This window comes from Erythrolamprus reginae, chromosome 3 (assembly GCF_031021105.1).
Source record: "Erythrolamprus reginae isolate rEryReg1 chromosome 3, rEryReg1.hap1, whole genome shotgun sequence".
Lineage (NCBI taxonomy): Eukaryota > Metazoa > Chordata > Lepidosauria > Squamata > Dipsadidae > Erythrolamprus > Erythrolamprus reginae.
The window spans coordinates 247,518,431-247,539,040 of NC_091952.1; the positions used below are offsets into that span (position 1 = coordinate 247,518,431).

General features: G+C 46.8%; 1 protein-coding gene across 2 annotated transcripts in view; it reads right to left on the reverse strand.

Annotated features, from left to right (window-relative positions):
* ST3GAL1 (ST3 beta-galactoside alpha-2,3-sialyltransferase 1) overlaps positions 1-10,173 on the reverse strand; it is a 142,401-nt gene extending 132,228 nt beyond the window's left edge. For both annotated transcript variants that reach the window (XM_070748330.1, XM_070748327.1), the window contains exon 1: positions 9,984-10,173. The gene's annotated coding sequence lies outside the window, so the exon portion shown is untranslated. The remainder of the gene's footprint in view (positions 1-9,983) is intronic.
* Positions 10,174-20,610: the final 10,437 nt, after the last annotated feature.

Here is a 20,610-nt window from a genome sequence, read left to right on the forward strand (position 1 = left end):
ACTCTGCGTACCCTAGCATCAAGAAGAACCTCCTCCTCTTCTCCTGAGTCACTTATGTGTGCCTTGGGAGGTGCAGAAGGCCCTGGTTGGCTTTCAGCCTGTGATACCACATCCTCTCCAATCTCCTTGCTATCAGACTTGGGTTCCAGGTACACGGGCCAAGGGTACCAGGCTACAACCATCTCTCGATCCTCGGGATCCGTGACCAGCTGTGTGGGTCACAGATGGGCCACAACAGAAGTCTTCAAACTTGGCAATTTTAAGACTTGTGGACTTCCAACTCCCAGAATTCTCCAGCCAGCATGGAAACAGAGGATGGTGTATTAGATTAGGTGAAATAGCTGACTGGAGAATTCTGGGAGAGTTGAAGTCCACAAGTCTTAAAGTTGCCAAGTTTGGGGACCCTGCTACAGGGTCTCCCACTTGTGCAGGGGGTTGGACTAGAAGATCTCTGAGGTCTCTGTTATTCTATGAAGACAATGTGGGTTATTCTGTCCTCTCATCTCTATTTTATTCTTACTAGAGCTTAGATTGCAAGTTTGGATCAGTTTTCTCAATCTTGGCAATTTTAAGAACTGTGGACATCAACTCCCAGAATGCTGGAATTCTCCCAGCTTGTTCCGGAATTATGGATTTTTCCCAGCTTGCTGGCTGGGGAATTCTAGGCGTTTCAGTGCATGTTCTTAAAATTGTCAAGGTTGGGTAACACTGGGTTAGATTAAGAAAGTAAACTCTTCATCCAAAATAGTCAGTGAAAACAAGAGAACTATGAAATGATTCCAGCTTTTCTTTGGAACAATGAATTTCTCAACATGGATAAAGCAGCCAGCTTAGAAAACATTCACCAATGCTCAGCATACAACACAAAACCCTGTTATTGGTAACTGTTTATCTTTTCCATGATCAAGTCATTGTTCTTTCTTTCTTTCTTTCTTTCTTTCTTTCTTTCTTTCTGTCTGTCTTTCTTTCTTTCTTTCTTTCTTTCTTTCACTTACTTACTTACTTACTTACTTACTTACTTACTTACTTACTTACTTACTTACTTATAGATAGTAGACTTTACAAAAGAGGTCCTCAAACATGGCCACTTGAAGACTTGTGGACTTTAACTCCCAGAATTCTCCAGCCAGCTCCCAGAATTCTGGGGATTGAAGTCCACAAGTCTTCAACTGGCCAAGTTTGGGGACCCCTGCTTTACAATCAACTCTGGCTTTTATCTTCTGACATCACATCTTCTCCAACCTCTGGAGAAGAATAAACTAATCTTCTACTTTAGATATAGTTACTTTACAGGGTCGCCACAGAGATGGCGCCACCAATTTATCTTGCACACTTACAGGTATATAGATATTTCTCTCTGGTCATTATTCTTAGCAATGCATCTTGCAAGGTGTATATTTAATTAATTAAAAAACAATAAACTGCACCATGCTTTTAACACCAGAGCTGAGTATCCCACAGGTCCGGTAGGGAATGGGAAAAGGAACCAAGCATAGCGTACTACATGAAGGCAGACTACTTTCATATCTTTAATTGGTCTAATTAGAGGAAAAGCTACTACAGTACAGACTTTCTGAGTGGCAAATTCTCACTAGCAAGTCAGTGCTTGTAGAGTTTGAGAGCCTCTGGAGGAAGTTACTCTCTCCCTTCCTAACAGATTTTGAATTTCTTTATTTTTAAAGGAAAAAGCTGTAATTAAAACGAAAACACTGTTGCCTATTTATACAATGGATAGATCTGAAACTTTTGTTGTTGCTGGGTTTGGTTCCAGAGAAGCTCACTCTGAAAAGCTAACTGCCATGGGTTGAGACTTTTTTCTCTCATTTCCTCTCAACACTCATATCTGATCAGGGCAAGATTCAAAATAACAAAACAAGCAGTTGCTTAGCAAAAGTTAAAGAGTTCCACTTCCGTTTTGCTCTTGACTAAACTGATATAGGGACCAGATGCTTCATAGTCAAACCTCATACTAAGCATTGGCTCCATTTCTTTGGAGCTTAAACCAGGGTTATCTGATTTAAGGGAACGATTTACTGAACTCGCCCAATAAGCCTTCTTCCTGTTTTAATATGAATGAGAACCATTACTTAACTATACATATAGTGACAGCTACCCGTCTAGCAATTGCACAAATGTGGAAATGTGAAAATATGCCCTCCAAAATAATGGCAATTAATAAACTACTGGAATGCGCAGAAATGAGGAAACTCACCTTAGAATTACGAAATGAGCAACGGAAAGAAATATATATTACATGGGAGAAACTGTACATGTGGCTTGAAAAGAGAAAAAAACTAGAATAGAATAGAGTAGAGTAGAGTAGAGTAGAATAGAATAGAATAGAATAGAATTCTTTATTAGGCAAGTGTTATTGGATACACAAGGAATTTGTCTTGCTTACAAACTACAAAACTGTAATGAGAGATCTCATAAAAAGATTGTAATGGAGATTGTATAATAACGATATCAAGAGAAAAGGAAATATATTTATTTAGATATAAGCAAAATGTATATGGATATAAATAACTACAATTATAAACTGATGTCAAAGAAGTGAGTATTATTGACAAGAAATTAACAATGCAGGATATTGTATTGGGTTTTTTTGTTGTTTGTTTAGGTTTTCTTTTTCTTTCTCTTTATTATATTTTCTTTTTTCCTTTTGTTATATGTATTTATCTTATTGTTTATTGTTTTTATGTATGTATGTAAAACTTTTCAAAACTCCAAATAATTTAAAAAAAAAAAAAATGAATGAGAACCCGCCAGTCTGCAGTCCTCAACCCAGTTAAAACTACAAAGCAAGGATAACAAAACCCAGAAACCTTACAGGCAGCCCTTCACTTATGACAATTGAGCCCAAAAATTATCTTGGTAAGCAAGAGAGTTATTGAGTTTTGCATTCTTTCCACAGTTGGTCAATGGATCATTGCAGTTGTTAAGTTAGTAACACTGTTGTTAAGCGAATCTGACTTCCTCATTGACTTGGCTTGTCAGGTCACAAAAATTGATCACATGACAGCACACATTAAGGGGTGTGCATAAGTGCACTAGTGTGTCTCTTGTCCTTTCCTATTGTCTCTCCTATATCTCCTATATTGTATCTACTATTCTTCTATTCTATTCTTCTTACACTACTCTCATAATATCCTTCTATTCTCTAATTGATATATTCTATTCCTAAATTTTCACTTCTATTCTCTCTCTAATATATTCTACTCGAGTATAACCCCTATAACCTTCATTGTGTATTATTGTGCATTGGACAAAATAAATAAATAAAATAAAATAAACATGCACACACACATTGCAAACGTCATAAATACATGCCAGTTGCCAAGCATCCAAATTTTGATCATGTGATCCTTTATTTATTTATTTGAGTTGGAGGGGACCTTGTAAATCATCTGGTCCAACCCCATCCCCACTTCAAGCAGGAATCCCTACACCATTTCGGACAAAGAGCTGGGGGTGGCGCAGTGGTTAGAGTGCAGCACTACAGGCTACTTCAGCTAACTGCTAGCTGTAGTTCAGCAGTTCAAATCTCAAGGTTGACTCAGCCTTCCACGCTGATTCTGTAAACACTTAGAGAGGGCTGTAAAAGTACTATGAAGTGGTATATACATCTAAATTTATTTATTTATTTATTGTATTTATATGCCGCTCACTCCAAACGGACTCTGAGCGGCTAACAAATGCTATTGCTATTGCTAAATGGCAGTCCAGTCTCCCTTTGAAAGACTCAAGTGTTGGAGCTTTCAAAACCTCCGGGCAAGATGTTCCACTGGTTGATCGCTCTCACCATCAGAAAGTTCCTCCTTATTTCTGTTCTGTCTGGGTCCCCCCAGACGCCAACACCAACCAAAAAGAGTATCCAGACACACTGGTAAAAAGCAAAGGCAGTTCATATACTGGAAAGCAAACACAGGTAACAAAAACTGTTCTTACAGACAGGAACACGATGAAACTTCACAGAGGTTTCACGAAGGCCAGGCAATAAAACAGGATTCTTGCTGGCAAAAACAACACTGAAGATAATAAAACCCACGCCTCCCCCAAGTCTTTCAGCCTTCTAGGCCACAAGCCAAGATCAGAGACGCCAAGAATCGAAGCAAGGTCACAGGACTCCCAGTTGATAACTCTCCACAAGACTGTAAGGGCGGGCCTGCCTTTTCAACCCTGCTGAGGAGAACCACACCCAAAGCCAGCTGTTGCCAATTCAGGGATGGAAATACCTTTCCAATTGGCCTCTTCTTTGAGCTGCACATCTCTGCCTCATGTCTATTATAGCCTGTGCGTCTTCATCCAATGAATCCAGGCTACTAGCTGGGGAGAGGCACCCCCCCCCCGGGGGTCTCAGGCTGCTCTCCCTCCTCCTCTTCCTGATGTTCCTCTCCCCCGTCTGCATGGTCCTCCCCCTCCTGGTCACTGTCCTCCTCCTCTGGGCATGGATCCGGCAGAGCTCCAGCCGGTCCCTGAGGAGCCTCAGGCTGAATCACAACAATTTCCAGGATGAATCTCTCCTTGGTCAGTTTTCATCCATTATTCCTTGTCTTGCCTTCTGGTGCTTTAGAACAGAGGTCCCCAACCTTTTTTGCACCAGGGACCGGCTTTAAGCTAGACCAGTTTTCCATGGCCCGGGGGGGGGGGGGGAGAGAGCTAGCTGTCAGCGGCGCCGTAAAAGGGGCGATCAAGAGAGGAATGGGTGAATGAATGGACGGAGGGTGGGAAGGAAGGAAGGAAAGAGGGAAGGGACAGGAACAAAAGAAGGGTGCAAAGGAAGCAAGGAAAGGTGTGAAAGGGGACAGTAAGAGAGGAAGGAGTGAAAGAAGGGAATGAGGGAGGAAGGAAGGGAGGAAGGAAAAGGAAAGCAAGAAATGGAGGGAGGAAAGGAAGGAAAGAAAGAAAGAAAGAAAGAAAGAAAGAAGAAAGGGGGAAGGGACAGGAACAGAGGAAGGAAGCAAGGAAACTTATGAAAGGGGAGAGTAAGGGAAGAAGGTAGGAAGGAGAAAGAAAAGAAGAAATAGAGGAAGGGAAGGTAAAAGAGAGAAAGAAAAAGAGCAAGAAAGAAAGCAAGAAAGAGAAAGAAAGAAAGGCAACTTCAAAGAAAGGCTCACTGAGCATCTCTCACTCTCTCTCTCTTTCTATCCCTCTTTCTTTCTTTCTCTTCCTTTCTCTCTCTCCTCTTCCTTTATCTCCTCTCTCTCTCCCTCTCTCTTTCTCTCCCCCTCTCTCCCCCTTTCCCTCTCTCCCTCTCTTGCTATCTCTCCCCCCTCTCCCTCTCTCTTTCTCCCTCTCCCTCTCTTTCTCTCTCTCCCCCCTCTCTCTTTCTCTCTCTCTCCCCCTCTTTCTCTCTCTTCTTCTCACTTTCTCTCTCTTGTTTTCTTTCTGTCTCTTTTGCTTTCTCTCTCTCTCACTCTTTCTTGTTTTCTTTCTCACGCTCTTTCTCTCTCTTGTTCTCTCTCTTGCTATCTCTTTCTCTCCCCCCCCTTTCTCACTCTCTCTTTCTCACTTTCTCTCTATCTTGCTGTCTGTTGCTCTCACTCACTCTCGTTCTCTCTCCATTCTTCTCAGCGATGACGCGCGCACGCCCTGCCCGCCTCACCTTTGCGAGAGCACTTTCGCCCCGGGCTCTCAGCAAGGGGGTTTGGAGGAGAGGCGGGGCCGGCGAAGGTGATATTGAATGTCGGGGGAGAACGGGCGGCTGCAAGCGCTCCCTATCCCCCTGCTAGCCCACTCGGAATATTCAAAATAAGAAAAGCCTTCGCCGGCAAAGGTTTTTCTTATTTTGAATATTCCGAGTGGGCTAGCAGGGAGATAGGGAGCGCGTGCAAATACCCGTTCTCCCCCGACATTCAATATCACCTTCGCCGGCCTCCGCTGAGGAAAGCCTTTGCCGGCATTTCCTCTCGTTGTCAAGGAGGCGCAGCGGCGGGCGGAGAGAGGGAAGGAGGGGGGGGGGCAGCGGCGTCCCTCCTGGCCTTGGCGGGCCGCCCAACCCTCCCCACCTCCTGCAAACGCGGCGGGCGGCGGGGGGAGAGCGAGGAGCCGGTTCCGGCGGGCGCGGGGCTTGGCTGGCTGGCGGGGGGAGCGCCGCTGGTGATGCGGAAAGGCCGAGGGGGCCCTGGCGCCGCGGACCGGCTGAAAAGCTCCAACGGCCCGGTCCCGGTCCGCGGACCGGCGGTTGGGGACCTCTGCTTTAGAAAACAGGCTGGCCCCCTTCCCCCCCCCTCTTTGTGGTAGTCCCTCAAGTATTGGAACACTGCTATCATATCTCCCCTGGTCCTTCTCTTTGCTCATTTCCTGCCACTGCTCTTATGTTTTAGTTTCCGGTCCCCTTATCATCCTGGTTGCTCTCCTCTGCACTTTCTCTCCAGTTTCAATTCAAAATCCTGCTGCAACAGTCCTGTGAAAACTAGTCATGTCATTTTTTTCCCAGTGCTACTGTAACTTCGAACAATCATTAAATGAGCGCTGTAAGTTGAAGACTGTGTTGCGCAAACCTACTTTTGAGTAAACGCATGGTGGATATATCCCTGTTCTGGAAATATTGAGATCGCAAAGCCCACAAATGTGGTGAGTGGGTGGTTTTGAGGTGCACATTCTGGGTTTCGTAAACTATTCCTGGATGCCAAGTCACAAAAAAAAAAAAAGAACAACCACAAATACTTTGCATTTTACTTGCTATAATTAAAACCTGCATGCAACCACTGCTTTTCAGCAGGGCTGTTTGCAAATATAACTCTAAAAAAAGAAAAGTTCAAATATACTTTTTAAAGTATAGGCCCAAATCCTTTAATCCATGGTGCTCTGAGCATGGGGTAAGGGGAGCTAAAGGTAACAGGCTCTCTGCCTTCCCTTTCCATCATTACAGGTACAGGTAGTCCTCGACTTATGACCACAAATGAGCCCCCCCATTTATGTTGCTAAGTGGGGTAGGGTAGAGTAGAGTAGGGTAGGGTAGGGTAGGGTGGAATAAAGTAGGGTAGGATGGGATGGGATGGGATGGAATAGAATAGGAATAGGAATAGAATAGAACAGAATAGATTGTAGAATAGGGTAGTAGAGAAGAGTAGTGTAGAGTCGGATAGGATAGGACAGTGGTAGGCAAAGTTGGCTCTTCTATGACTTGTGGACTTCAACTCCCAGAATTCCTGAGCCAATCATGCTAACTCAGGAATTCTGGGAGCTGAAGTCCACAAGTCATACAAGAGCCAACTTTGCCTACCCCTGGGATAGGAAAATAGAATAGAATGAAATGGAATGGAATAGAATGGAATGTAGAATAAAGTGGAATAGAGAAGAGCAGTGTATAGAGTAGGTTAGGACAGGACAAATTTTTAATGGGCCAAATGTGATTGGACACACAAGGAATTTGTCATGAGTGCCAATGCTCTCAGTGTCCATAAAATAAAAGATACATTCCTCAAGGATCATGAGGTGCAACACAATGATGGTCATAAGGTTCAAATAAGCAACCAGGAAACAATATTTATACAAATACTAAGGATACAAGCAACAAGTTACAGTCATGCAGTCATAAACGGGCGGAGATGGGTGATCAGAACCACGAGAAGACTAATAGTATTAACTCCAACAACTTCTGAAAAACTGTCATAAGTCGGCTTCGCCCCCCCCCCCCCAACGCCGTTGTAACTTCGAACGGTGCCTAAACGAACTAGTGGTAAGTTCGAGGACTACCAAGGCCCCTTTTAATTCTCAATTCAAAGGGCAGCAGGAGGCCCGACCTGCCGGTTGTCGGAATGAAGGCTCTTTCCCCCCACATAGACTCCGGAGACCCGAGCGAGGGAGTTGAGGAGCTTTAAAAAAACCCTAAAGCGGTGGGACACCGTTTCTTAAGTTTCGAGGAAAGGGGGGGGGTCTCGCCTTCTTTCTCCCTCCCCCTCCACTTACGGCGAGCCTGGACCGCCTCGGTTCGCAACCCGGGAGGGCTTCCCCCTTCCCCCGTAACTCAACCGAGCCCCCATTCGACACAACAACTACACAAACACACACACAGTCCCGTCTTCTCCTCAGGCGGCGGCGAAGGAAACGCACCGCTCCCCTGAGGCCAGGCGGGACCCGAAAAAGGCGCGAGAGCAATAAATAAATAAATAAAGTCTCGGGCGCAGCTTCGCCGGTCAGCAGTTCTCCTCAGGACGGCCGAATGTTGCCTCCACACGTTCAGCGATCCGGCCGCTATAAAGCAAGAGAGCTGGGTCTCTCCTCTCCCCTCCTCTCCTTCCTTCCTCCCTTCCTTCCTTCCCCCCTTCCTTCCTTCCCCTGCCTCCCTCTTCTTCCTTCCTTCCTTTTTTCCTTCCCTCCTTCCCCTTTCTCTTTCCTTCTTTCCTTCCTTCCTTAGCTCCCTACCTCACTGTCTCCCTCTTCTTCCTCCTCCTTCCTTCCTTCCCTTCTGTCTCGCTCTCCTTCCTTCCTTCCTTCCTTCTTTCCTCTGCCTCCTCCTCCTTCTTCCTTCCCTCCTTCCTTTTTTCCTTCCCTCTTTCCTCTTCATCCTTCCTTCTCTCCTTCCTTTATTTCCTCCCTCCTTCTCTTCTTTCTTCCTTCCTTCCCTGTCTCCCTCTCCTTCCTTCCGTCCCTCCCTGTCTCCCTCTCCTTCCTTCATTCCCTGTCTCCCTCCTTCTTTCCTTCCTTCCTTCCTTCCCGCCCTCTTGAGGCTGCCTTTTCCTCCCCGCGACGCCGCCTTCTCCCTGCCTGCGGTTCGTCCATCCCGGCCCGAAAGTTAGAGGTGCCGCCGCCCCGCCCGCCTCCACCTCCTCGACTCGAGCCCCGAGGCGCCTCGCGCTGCCTCCACACGTCCAAGCGTTTGAGGCCGACTCCCGCTCGTTTCCCCGCAAGGCAGGCGCTTCCCTCCGCCGCTCGGAGGCTGCGGTTCCCACGACGCCTTCTTTTCCTCGGCTGACTTCCCGAGTCGCGGAGCCCTCGACCGTTCCTACGTTCGAGTGGCGACACGCGAGAGAGGGGGAGAGAGAGGGAGGGAGAAAGAGAGAACGAGAGAGGGGGAGAGAGGTAGAGTTAGAGAGAGAGGGGGAGGGGAGAGCAGGAGAGGGGGAGAGAGCAGGACAGAGAGGGAGGGAGGGAGAGGGAAAGGAGGGAGAGAGCAGTAGAGAAGGGGAAGGAAGGGAGAGAGGGAGGGAGAGAGGGAGAGAGAAAGGGGAGAGGGGGGAAAGGGAGAGGAGAGGGAGGGGGAGAGGGAGAAAGGAAGAGTTGGAGGGGAGAGGGGGGAGAGGGAAGGAGAGGGAGAGAAGGAGGGAGGGGAGAGGGAGTGATAAAAACATGGAGAGGGAGGGGGAGAGAGGGAGGGGAGAGAAGGAGAGGGAGAGAGAAAGAGGAGGAGAGAAAGTAGAGGGGGAGAGAAAAGAGAGAGGAAAGAGGGAGGGAGAAAGGGGAGAGGAAGAAAGGGAGAGGAAGAGGAAGAGAACGAAGGGGAGAGGGAGGGAGAAAGGAAGAGTAGGAGAGGGAAGGAGAGGAAGAGAGAACGAGGGAGGTGAGAGGGAGGGAGAAAAAGACGGAGAGAGGGAGGGGGAGAGAGGGAGAAAGAGGGAGAGAGAAAGAGGGGGAGAGAAAGGAGATGGGGAGAGAAAGAGGAAAGGGAGAGGGAGGGAGGAAAAGACAGCGGGGCAGAGGGAGAGAGAAAGAGGAGAGGGAGAGAGGGGGGGAAGAGAGAGGGAGGCTCCGCCAACTCTCCATTCCCTTGAAGTCCCCCTTTGCCCGCCGCGGAGCCTCCCTCTCCTCACCGCGCTACCTTCGCCTCAGAGCCTCCTTTTCTCCACAGCGCCTGAGGGAGAAACCCGCCTGAGGAGGGAAAAGGCAGCCCGGCTGAGGCGGCGCGACACCCCTTCGCCTCTCCCGCGGTCGCGCCCCCCTCACCCCTTCCAGCCCGAGCGGGAAAGCTCCTCGCCGAGAAGCGGAGCTCCCGGGGGGCGCTACGGCCGCCGACCAGGCAGGCAAGCCCGCTCACTCACCGCGTCCGCCCTCCAGGCAGCTCGCCCGCCTCCGCCTTTGTCCTTCCCGAAGTGGCGGCAGCCGTCGCCTCAGCGGGTCCAAAAAAATCCTCCTTTCTTTTTTTGACTCCGGGCGGCGCCGGCACAGCCCCTTCCTCGCCTTCCTCCTCCTCCTCGCCGCCGCCTCCTCCTCCTCCCCACGAGCGCGCCGGACTGCCTGCCAGCCTGCCTGCCCTAATATAGTCGCTCCCTCCCCGGCGGAGCCACGTGGATGCGAGCAGAGCGCAAAAACGGGCTCCGGAGGGGCGCAGCGGGCGGATCCGCGTGGCGGGGGGGGGGGGGGGGGGGGGTCTTCGCGGCCGAGCTGACTCGGTCGGGCTCCGGGATGGGCCAAGGTGAGGGGGGGGGGGTCGAAGCAATTAGCGCCGCGGAGTTGAGCGGCCTTTGGAAGCCGAGCGCTGCGAGCCTTTGCGGGCTCCGGCGCGGTCGCTTTGGGGCCTGTGTGGGAATCCGGCGCTTGTTTCCAACGGGGTGGGTATAGAAATCGGGCCGCCGCCGCCCCCCCGCTTCGGCTTTCTTTGTTCAGACCTCGCCTGGGTTGGGAAGGTCGCGGCTGTTCGGGTGAAGGCGCCGAGAGAACGGCTCCGCTTTTTTGGGGGGGGGAGGGGCGCTTTCTTTAATCCCCTGAAGCCGGGGGTCTGGCGGGGGAGGAACCGGGGAGAGGGGCGGGCAGGGGGAGATTTAAAGTTCCTCTTCGGAGCTGCTGCTGCTGTTGCTGTGTGGAAAAGGGGGGGGGGATATCCGCCCGGCCGAAAGCGCTGCAGACCACAAGAGGGGGCCTTTCGTTGGAGAACAACTGTTGGGCATCGGCGGAAGAAACCCCCCTTGTCCCGAACAGTTCAGCCGCCAGCCCAACAAATGTTTAATCTCATCTGTCTCTGTTTATCTGTCTGTCTCCCCCTCCCGCTTTATGCTTCCATCTTTTTGTCGCACTCTTTTTTCACTCTCATTCTCTTCTCCCTCCCGTCTTTCTGCTTCTCTCATTCTCTTTCACCCTTCCCTCTCTTTCTACCTTTCTGTCTCTCTTTGTCTCTTTCTCTTCCCTTTCTTTTTCTTCCTCTCCCTTTCTCATTCTCCTTCTTTCTCTCTTCCTCTTTTAGTCTCTCTCAACCCCCCTCTCTCTCAGGCATACACTTTCTCTTTCTCCCTCCCATCTCTCTCTTTCACCCTTCTCTCTCTCTACCTTTCTGTCTCTCTTTGTCTCTTTCTCTTCCCTCTCTTTTTCTCCCTCTCTATTTCTCTTTCTCATTCTTTCTCTCTCCCTCTTTTAGTCCCTCAACCTCTCTCTTTCACACACACACCCTTTCTCCTTCCCCCTCTCTTTCACCCTTCTCTCTCTTTCTACCTTTCTGTCTCTCTTTGTCTCTTTCTCTTCCCTCTCTTTTACTCCCTCTCTATTTCTCTTTCTTATTCTTTCTCTCTCCCTCTTAGTCTCTCTCTCTCTCACACTTTCTCTTTCCCCCTCCCATCTCTAACTTTCTCTTTCTACCCTTCCCTCTCTTTCTACCTTTCTGTTTCCCTTTTTTAATCTGCCTTCTCTTTTTGTCTCTATCTTTCTCTTTTTCCCTCCTGTTCTATCTTTCTCTCTTTTCTCTTTCTCATTCTCGCTTTCTCTCTCCCTCTTTTAGTCCCTCTCTCTCTCTCTCTCTCTTCCATCTTCCCTCTCTTTCTATCTATCTTTCTGTCTCTCTTTTTCTCTTTCCCTGTCCTCTTTTCCTCTGCCTTATCGTGTCTCTCTCTCTCTCTTTTCCCCCCCCTTCTCCTTCCTGCTTCCTCCCCCCTCTGTCTCTGTCTGTGTGTATGTTGGGGGGGGAGGCGGATTCTTAAGAGAGCCAGGCATACAAGGTGGACAACAAATCCTTTCGTGACTTGTTGGCTGGTCACTTTCAACGCCTCGGAGTCCTTGTTCCTTGCTGGACGCGGTTGTCCGCTTGTTTTCTTACCCGACTAAGTAGCGCCGCCAGGGCTAACGAAGCGTCGGTTCGCGAGCAGCAGCATTCAGACAGCCTCAAGAACTCCGCGCAGTCCAATCCTTAGCCACAGCGCTCGCCTCCTATTAAAGCTGCTCCCCCGCCAACCTTTTCCATCTTCCGTGCTTGAACCCGGCTTCACCGCGTATCGGAGCCCGCAGTTTTAGGACATTGAGCAGTTACAAACGAAAGCTGAACTACCACTGGTCTCAAACGGGGGAGCGTCCCCTTTAAACCACATTTAAAAGAGTTTAAAACGGCTTTTAAAGCGCCCTGATTGACAGGAGCAAAAGTTAGAGAAGCGCAGCCGAGCCGAGCCGGAGGAGGAAAAAGACGCTGCGAAAAGAGGGAAAATCCAAATCTAGCAATGTGTTGTTGGGGAGAACTTTGTTTTCTAGAAACATAGAAGATTGACGGCAGAAAAAGACCTCATGGCCCATCTAGTCTGCCCTTATACTATTTCCTATATTTTATCTTAGGATGGATATATGTTTATCCCAGGCATGTTTAAATTCGGTTACTGTGGATTTACCAACCACGTCTGCTGAAAGTTTGTTCCAAGCATCTACTATTCTTTCAGTAAAATAATATTTTCTCATGTTATTAGAAAATATTATTTTACTGAAAGACCTTGCCAGGACTCTGCTTCGTTTACAGAACCTGAAAGACCAACACTCTTCATACTCTAACCATGATCTATGATCTAGATTAGATCTATGATTAGAGCCCGGGTGGCGCAGCAGGTAGAGTGCTGTACTACAGGCCACTGAAGCTGATTGCAGATCTGTAGGTCAGCAGTTCAAATCCCATCACCGGCTCAAGGTTGACTCAGCCTTCCATCCTTCCGAGGTGGGTAAAATGAGGACCCGGATTGTGGGGGCAATAGGCTGGCTCTGTTAAAAAGTGCTATTGCTAACATGTTGTTAGCCGCCCTGAATCTAAGGAGAAGGGCGGCATAAAAATCAAATAAATAAATAAATCTAACCATAGTTCACAAAATCATATACTAAAATGTCCTTCCTGTTAATGACTACTTCACCTTCAACCGCAACACACGGGCACGTAATAGATTTGAATTAAATTTAAACTCCGAGTCTACGGAGAGGGGCGGCATACAAATCTAATAAATAGATAGGCAGGTAGGCAGGCAGGCAGGCAGGCAGGCAGACAAGCAAACAAACTGCTCCAAACTAGGCTGCAGAAAATACGACTTCAGCAATAGAGTGATCAATGCCTGGAATGCACTCCCTGACTCTGTGGTTTCTTCCCCAAACCCCAAAATCTTCAACCTTAGATTGTCTACAGTTGACCTCTCCCCCTTTTCCAAGAGGCCTGTAAGGGGGTGTGCATAAGCGCACCATTGTGCCTACCGTCCCTGTCCTACTGTCCTTTCTTCTTTTATCATTACTTTCTATGTTGTTTATATAACTACTTTACCTTGAACCTGCGGGACCACCTTCTGCTGCACGAATCCCAGCGACCGGTCAGGTCCCACAAAGTCGATCTTCTCCAGGTCCTGTCAGCCAGACAATGTCATTTGGCGGGATCTAGGGGGAGAGCCTTCTCTGTGGTGGGCCCGCCCCTCTGGAATTAGCTCCCCCCCTGGAGATTCGTACTGCCCCACCCTCCTCGCCTTCCAGAAGAGTCTCTATGCTGCCAGGCTTGGGGCCATTAAATTCTTGCCCCCTGGCCAATGAACATGTTGAGAAAATGCTGAGCGGATGTGATGACTTTTTAAATGGGATTTTAGGTTTTTAGACTTTTAAATCTAATTAATTGGATCTAAGATATTGTATATTGTTTATTATATGTTGTAAGCTGCCCCAAGTCCTCAGAGAGGGGTGGCATAAAAGTCCAATAAATAAATAAATAAATAAGCTACTATCCTAAGATAGATAGATAGATAGATAGATAGATAGATAGATAGATAGATAGATAGATAGATGGTAGATAGATAGATAGATGATAGATAGATGGTAGATAGATAGATAGATGATAGATAGATAGATAGATAGATAGATAGATAGATAGATAGATAGATAAGCAAGCAAGCAAGCACAGGCAATGTGTTCTCTTCATCTACATGTAATCTTTTTGTGGTTTTGCATTACTTCTTCAATCCTCTCTTTGGGGGAGGAGGATGGGGAGGGGGGAAAAAAGGCGGCATAACCCCAGAATGCCTTTTGATTGGAAGCCCAGGAATCATCACTCTAGAAACACCCCGAATGTGCCTTGGTGCCAGGAGTATAGTGAACAATCTTTTTCATGACTGGAGGCCATAGTCTCTCCCCCCCACCTCTTCATCCAGCTACTAAAAGCAACACTCCATGAAGTTGGGATTTACATATTTTACAAGCTGGCACACTCCTATCTCTTTCTCTCTCTGTTTAATATGCCTATTCTCCTTTTTTTTTTTAAAGAGAGAGAGAAATAAATGGGAAATGGTGCTGAAATAATTAAATGGTTTTTGCCTCTAAACTTTGAGGACACAGTCCTGGGAGATTTTAAGGACAGCCAAAATAGAGGACACGTGACAGCTGCAATCTACAGGGGCTTTGCCCCCTCTTTCCATGGAAAAAGTAAGGGCTAGCCATAATTATTGGACTGTGTGGTTAGTCCTTGACTTATAACCAATAATGGGATGCTGCCTCCTTCAAATCCAATTTTTACAATATTTTAATGACAACCAACTACAGCAGAGGTCTTCAAACTTGGCAACTTTAAGACTTGTGGACTTCAACTCCCAGAATTCCTGGAGCCAACCATGCTAGCTCAGGAATTCTGGGAGTTGAAGTCCACATGTCATAGAAGAGCCAACTTTGCCTACCCCTGAACTACAGTGACAAAATAGCATGTTTTTGAGGTTGGATGCTTTAAAATCCAGGGAAGACCTTAGAAGCTAATTAATGTCTCCTGGTTCTTGATGTCCTTGGGTCAAAATCCATCTTAAAATGCAGACTGCAAATAGGGGGTGGGCACAGTGAGGGTACTAGGTTTATGCACTATTTATTGAATACTTAATAGTTTTTTTATTGTCCTTCCTTCTCTAGTACCTTAGTATGGTCCTCAATTACTTTTAAAATAGGAAATACATTAAATAGCATGTTTTGACCCGTAAACACTTTAATCATTTTAATCCTTATCTAGCATGATTAACTTGTATAGCAATTAAAGAAAATTGATCTACAGTGATCCCCCAGTTATTGCGTCCCCGACCATTGCGAACAGGGTAATTTGCGATTTTTCAACCCGTAAGTCAAAATACCATCTACGCATGCGTGCCCTTTTTTTCTATGGGCACGCATGCGTAGATGGCAACCGGGAGATCAGCTGCTGGGCGGCTTCCCTGGGTCTTCCCCCTCTTGCTGGCGTCAGCGAGGAGTTTCCCCACCGCCCACGCAAACTCCTCGCTGCCGCTCGCCCGCCCTTCGCCTGCCCACGCCGTTCGCTCCCCCTCTTGCTGGCGGGAGGGCGAGAAGCCCTCCCCAGCACCCGCTCGCCCGCCCTTCGCCGCTCGCCCGCCCTTCGCCCTGGCCGCTTCTTCCCAGCGGAGAAATTCCAGCCCCCACCTGGTCCCGCCCGATCCTCCTCCCTGAGGCAGCTCGCCCTCCCATGGCCGCTTCCTCCACCCTCCATCGCAAGCCCTCGCCACCGCAGCCAACGCGCGCTGCGATCTTCAAGCCCGGCTCCTTTCGGCCCAGCATCCCGGGCCAAGCAGCTGCCTTCCGTGACTGAGCCTGGCTGGCCCGGAAGATCGTAGCGCGCGTTGGTTGCAGCGGCGAGCGAAGCCAAGCCGGCAGCAATGTCGCCGCCGCTGCAGCCAACGCGCGCTACGATCTTCCGGGCCAGCCAGGCTCAGCGGATCAAGCCCGGCTCCTCTCGGCCCAGCATCCCGGGCCAAGCGGCTGCCTTCCGTGACTGAGCCTGGCTGGCCCGGAAGATCGTAGCGCGCGTTGGCTGCAGCAGCGGCGACATTGCTGCCGGCTTGGCTTCGCTCGCTCGCCGCTGAGGAGCCGAAGATTGGGGGGTGGCGCGGCTCTTTTAAAACATCGCCGCCGACATGGGGGGCTTGCTAGCACCCCCCCAAACCCGGGTTGGGGGTTCGGGGGGTGCTAGCGAGCCCCCCTTGTCGGCGGCGATGTTTTAAAAGAGCCGCGCTACCCCCCAATCTTCGGCTCCTCGCTAGCGCTGCGGAAGTTTAAAACACCATCTGCACATGCGCAGATGGTGTTTTTACTTCCGCAGCGCTACTTCGCGAAAACCCGCTCGTTGCGGGGGGTCCTGGAACGGAACCCTCGCAACGAGCGGGGGATCACTGTACTTGCCTAATCTGTTTTCATACTGAACCTTGTGAGTTCAGTACAAAACCTTAAAATGTTACTGTGCTCTTCAACAAATAATGCAGACTATCATTTGTCCTTTGGGTGGCTGTTCAAACAATGTGACTTAATTAGCTGAAAAAGAGTCCAAGCACCTATTTGAAAACTTATCTTGGTCGATGAGCCACTCCCACCCAGTCACATGACCTATAAGCCACTCCCCAATCACATGATTGTCAAGCCGCTCCCACCTGGTCACATGGCCATCAAGCCACACTCACAAAATAAGCCATGCACACAGTGTGGCAGTAACAATTTTGGCAGCCCATCACTGCTTATAACCATTCATTTACTAACCGGAGCACTTGAAAAAAGAGACTAACGACCCTCTTTGACATTTAAGAGTCCAGAGGTCTTCAAACATGACAATTTTAAGACTTGTGGGCTTCAATTCCCAGTTATTGAGTTTGGTAAAGAAAGATCCCTCATAAAGAAGAGGAATAACAGATTTCCCCTTCCCCATTGCTCACTGATGTTCTTCGGGAAAACAGAAAGGAAAAAGAGAACATTTTTTCCACTTTTATCACTGTTTAAGTTGGGGGTCCCCAAACTTGGCAACTAAGACTTGTGGACTTCAACTCCCAGAATTCTCCAGCCAGCTAATTCTGGGAGTTGAAGTCCACAAGTCTTAAAGTTCCCAAGTTTGAAAAGCCCTGTTTAAGACCATTGCAGTAGCACCCCAAAGTAGGCGCTTGGCAACTCCTCTCAATTTCTGATGGTTGCAGCTTCTTGCAGTCATGTAATCCCTATCTATCTATCTATCTATCTATCTATCTATCTATCTATCTATCTATCTATCTATTTATTAGATTTGTATGCCGCCCCTCTCCGTAGACTCGAGGCGGCTAACAACAATAATAAAAACAGCATATGACAAATCTAATATTTAAAATAACTAAAAAACCCTTATTAAAAATCAAACAAGCACACACACAAACATACCATGTATAAATTGTATAGGCCTAGGGGGAAAAGATATCTCAATTCCCCCATGCCTGACGACAGAGGTGGGTTTTAAGGAGCTTACGAAAGGCAAGGAGGGTGGGGGCAATTCTGATCTCTGGGGGGAGCTGGTTCCAGAGGGCCGGGGCCGCCACAGAGAAGGCTTTTCCCCTGGGTCCCGCCAATCAACACTGTTTTGTCGACGGGACCCGGAGAAGGCCAACTCTGTGGGACCTAACTGGTCGCTGGGATTCGTGCGGCAGAAGGCAGTCCCGGAGATATTCTGGTCCGATGCCATGAATGTCTTTATAGGTCATAAACAACACTTTGAATTGTGACCGGAAACTGATCGGCAACCAATGCAGACTGCGGAGTTTTTGCGACCCTCTGCCAAGCTAATGTTGCTTGTCACTTGTTGCTTGTATACTAAGATTTTTATTAATATTGATTGTTTCTTCATTGCTTATTTGACCCCTATGACAATCATTAAGTGTTGTACCACATGATTCTTGACAAATGTATCTTTTTCTTTTATGTACACTGAAAGCATCTGCATGGAGATAAATTCCTTGTGTGTCCAATTACAGTTGGCCAATAAAGAATTCTATTCTATTCTACTCTACTCTACTCTACTCTACTCTACTCTACTCTACTCTACTCTACTCTACTCTACTCTACTCTACTCTATACTCTACTCTACTCTATTCTAATGGGGAAGCCAGCACTGGATTAACTAACTCAATCACTGCAGTGTTTCACTTAATCACTGTGCCAAGAAAGGTTGTAAAACAGAGCAAAACTCACTTCACAACTTTCTTGCTTAGTGATAAAAATTGCCTGCATTTATGTGACCTTTAACCTGGCTACTTAATTCACCCAACTGAACTTTATTTAATTACTTTATTTATTAATTAGATTTGTATGCCGCTCTTCTCCGAGGACTCGGGGTATCCTACAAGGTGGATCAGGTGAATCCATAAGCCGACCAACAAACCCAGGAGACAAAGCTCTTCATTAGCTGATCAAGACTTAAGTGACTCAGAAATTAGCCTATTTGAAAACTAACCTTTCCATGTTGTACAAATTCCTATTGTTTGGGCACACACTCTCAAAAGGGGTGAACAGTGCGGTCAGGCGGTAGGGAAAGTAAGTAGAATGCTTGGCTGCATAGCCAAAGGTACAACAAGCAGAAAGAGGGAGATTGTGATCCCGCTGTATAGAGCGCTGGTGAGACCACATTTGGAGTACTGTGTTCAGTTCTGGAGACCTCACCTCCAAAAAGATATGGATAAAATTGAACAGGTCCAAAGATGGGCTACAAAAATGGTGGAAGGTCTTAAGCATAAAAGGTATCAGGAAAGACTTAATGAACTCAATGTGTATAGTCTGGAGGACAGAAGGAAAAGGGGGGACATGATCGAAACATTTAAATATGTTAAAGGGTTAAATAAGGTTCAGGGGGGAAGTGTTTTTAATAGGAAAGTGAACACAAGAACAAGGGGGTGCAATCTTAGGCTAATTGGAGGAAAGATCAGAAGCAACGTGAGAAAATATTATTTTACTGAAAGAGTAGTAGATGTTTGGAACAAACTTCCATCAGATATAGTTGGTAAATCCACAGTAACTGAATTTAAACATGCCTGGGATAAACATATATTTATTTATTACTTAGATTTGTATGCCGCCCCTCTCCGAAGACTCCTAAGATAAAATACAGGAAATAGTATAAGGGCAGACTGGATGGACCATGAGGTCTTTTTCTGCCATCAATCTTCTATGTTTTTAAGACTTAAGCTACTCAGAAATTAGTCTCTTTGAAAACTAACCTTTCCATGTTGTACAAATTCCTATTGTTTGCGCACACACTAAATATATCTGGCTTTCCCGTAGAGCAACATATTTGCAATGGTGTGTGGATTACAGAGACTGAGCTAACAGGGTTGGCCATGCAAGAATGAAAAAGATTAAAAGTCTTTCCAGACAAAACTGGAAGGCTCAGCAACCAAGGTTTCAACCTTGGTAGCTTTAATGAATACTGCCATTCCAATATGACAGAGTAAATTAGTAATAGCACTTAGAATTTTTTTTTGTGTTAATATTTTTCATTGTTTTATATCATACATTTCTTTTATATCTTGATGAGTGTCCTCTCTAAGTGTCCAAGGTTTCAACGCACAAACAAACATCATTGTCACCGTCATATATGTATAAACAAATACGCAGTAACATATAAACAAATATATGACAATATCCCATATTATAACACATGAGGCTCGCCCAGAAAGTAGTGCACCACATTTGTTTTCTTCAACAATTATTTATTGAACACAATGAAACTTCCACACAAGAAAGAATGATGTTCCTTCTGCACTCCCTATTTTTCCAAGTAATCTCTGTCCTGTTCTATGGCCTTCCTCCAGTGAGACACAAGGGCGTGTATGCCCTGTTGGTAGGACTCCTTGTTCTAATGGCCTCGCCCTCTGTTCTTCTGTTCTGTTCCTCTAATGGCCTTTTCCTCTGTGCCCAGCAACTAACTGTACTTCTGTTGACTGCAGATTCTCCATAAATTGTACACAAATATTTGTGAATGTTCCCAATAGTCTCTTTCTCCGCAGTGAGAAATTCAATGACGACACGCAGCTTGTAACGCACATCACTTAAAGACGCCATTTCAAAACACTGCTGCAGCTACGCTATCTGTCTGAAGAAACACAAAATTTACACATGCACTTCTGACAATTCCAATAGTGTATATGTAAAGTTTCGCATTTATACCATTACTATAAGACTGAAGAAAAAATGTGGTGCATTACTTTCTGGACGACCCTCGTATATTATCTTCCATTGTAATATCAATTATATAACCATCAAATAAGAAAAAGAAAAAACATCTAATTGTTTTACAATGTATTCTATGTTTGTTGTGAGCCACCCCGAGTCCACGGAGAGGGGCGCATACAAATCCAACCAATCAATCAGTCAATCAATAAAAAATATACTGAAGCAATTGCTTCAGTAAAGGATTGAAATATGCTATAGACAAAAATTAAACCTATCCTCTTAAAATATTTGTATGCTATGTTACACTCAACTTTACTTCTTATTTATATATAATGTAATTTTTAGTTATAAGGTAGTGGGCTATAGAGAATATTTAGAGCACAAATTTCTGATACAGGTCTGCCTTTCACTCGCCCGATTTTTATTATTTGTTCGTTATTATTGTATACTGTTCAATGTTTGTCTTTTCCCCCCATATTTTATTTTATTTTATTTGTCCAATATTGTATTACTGTT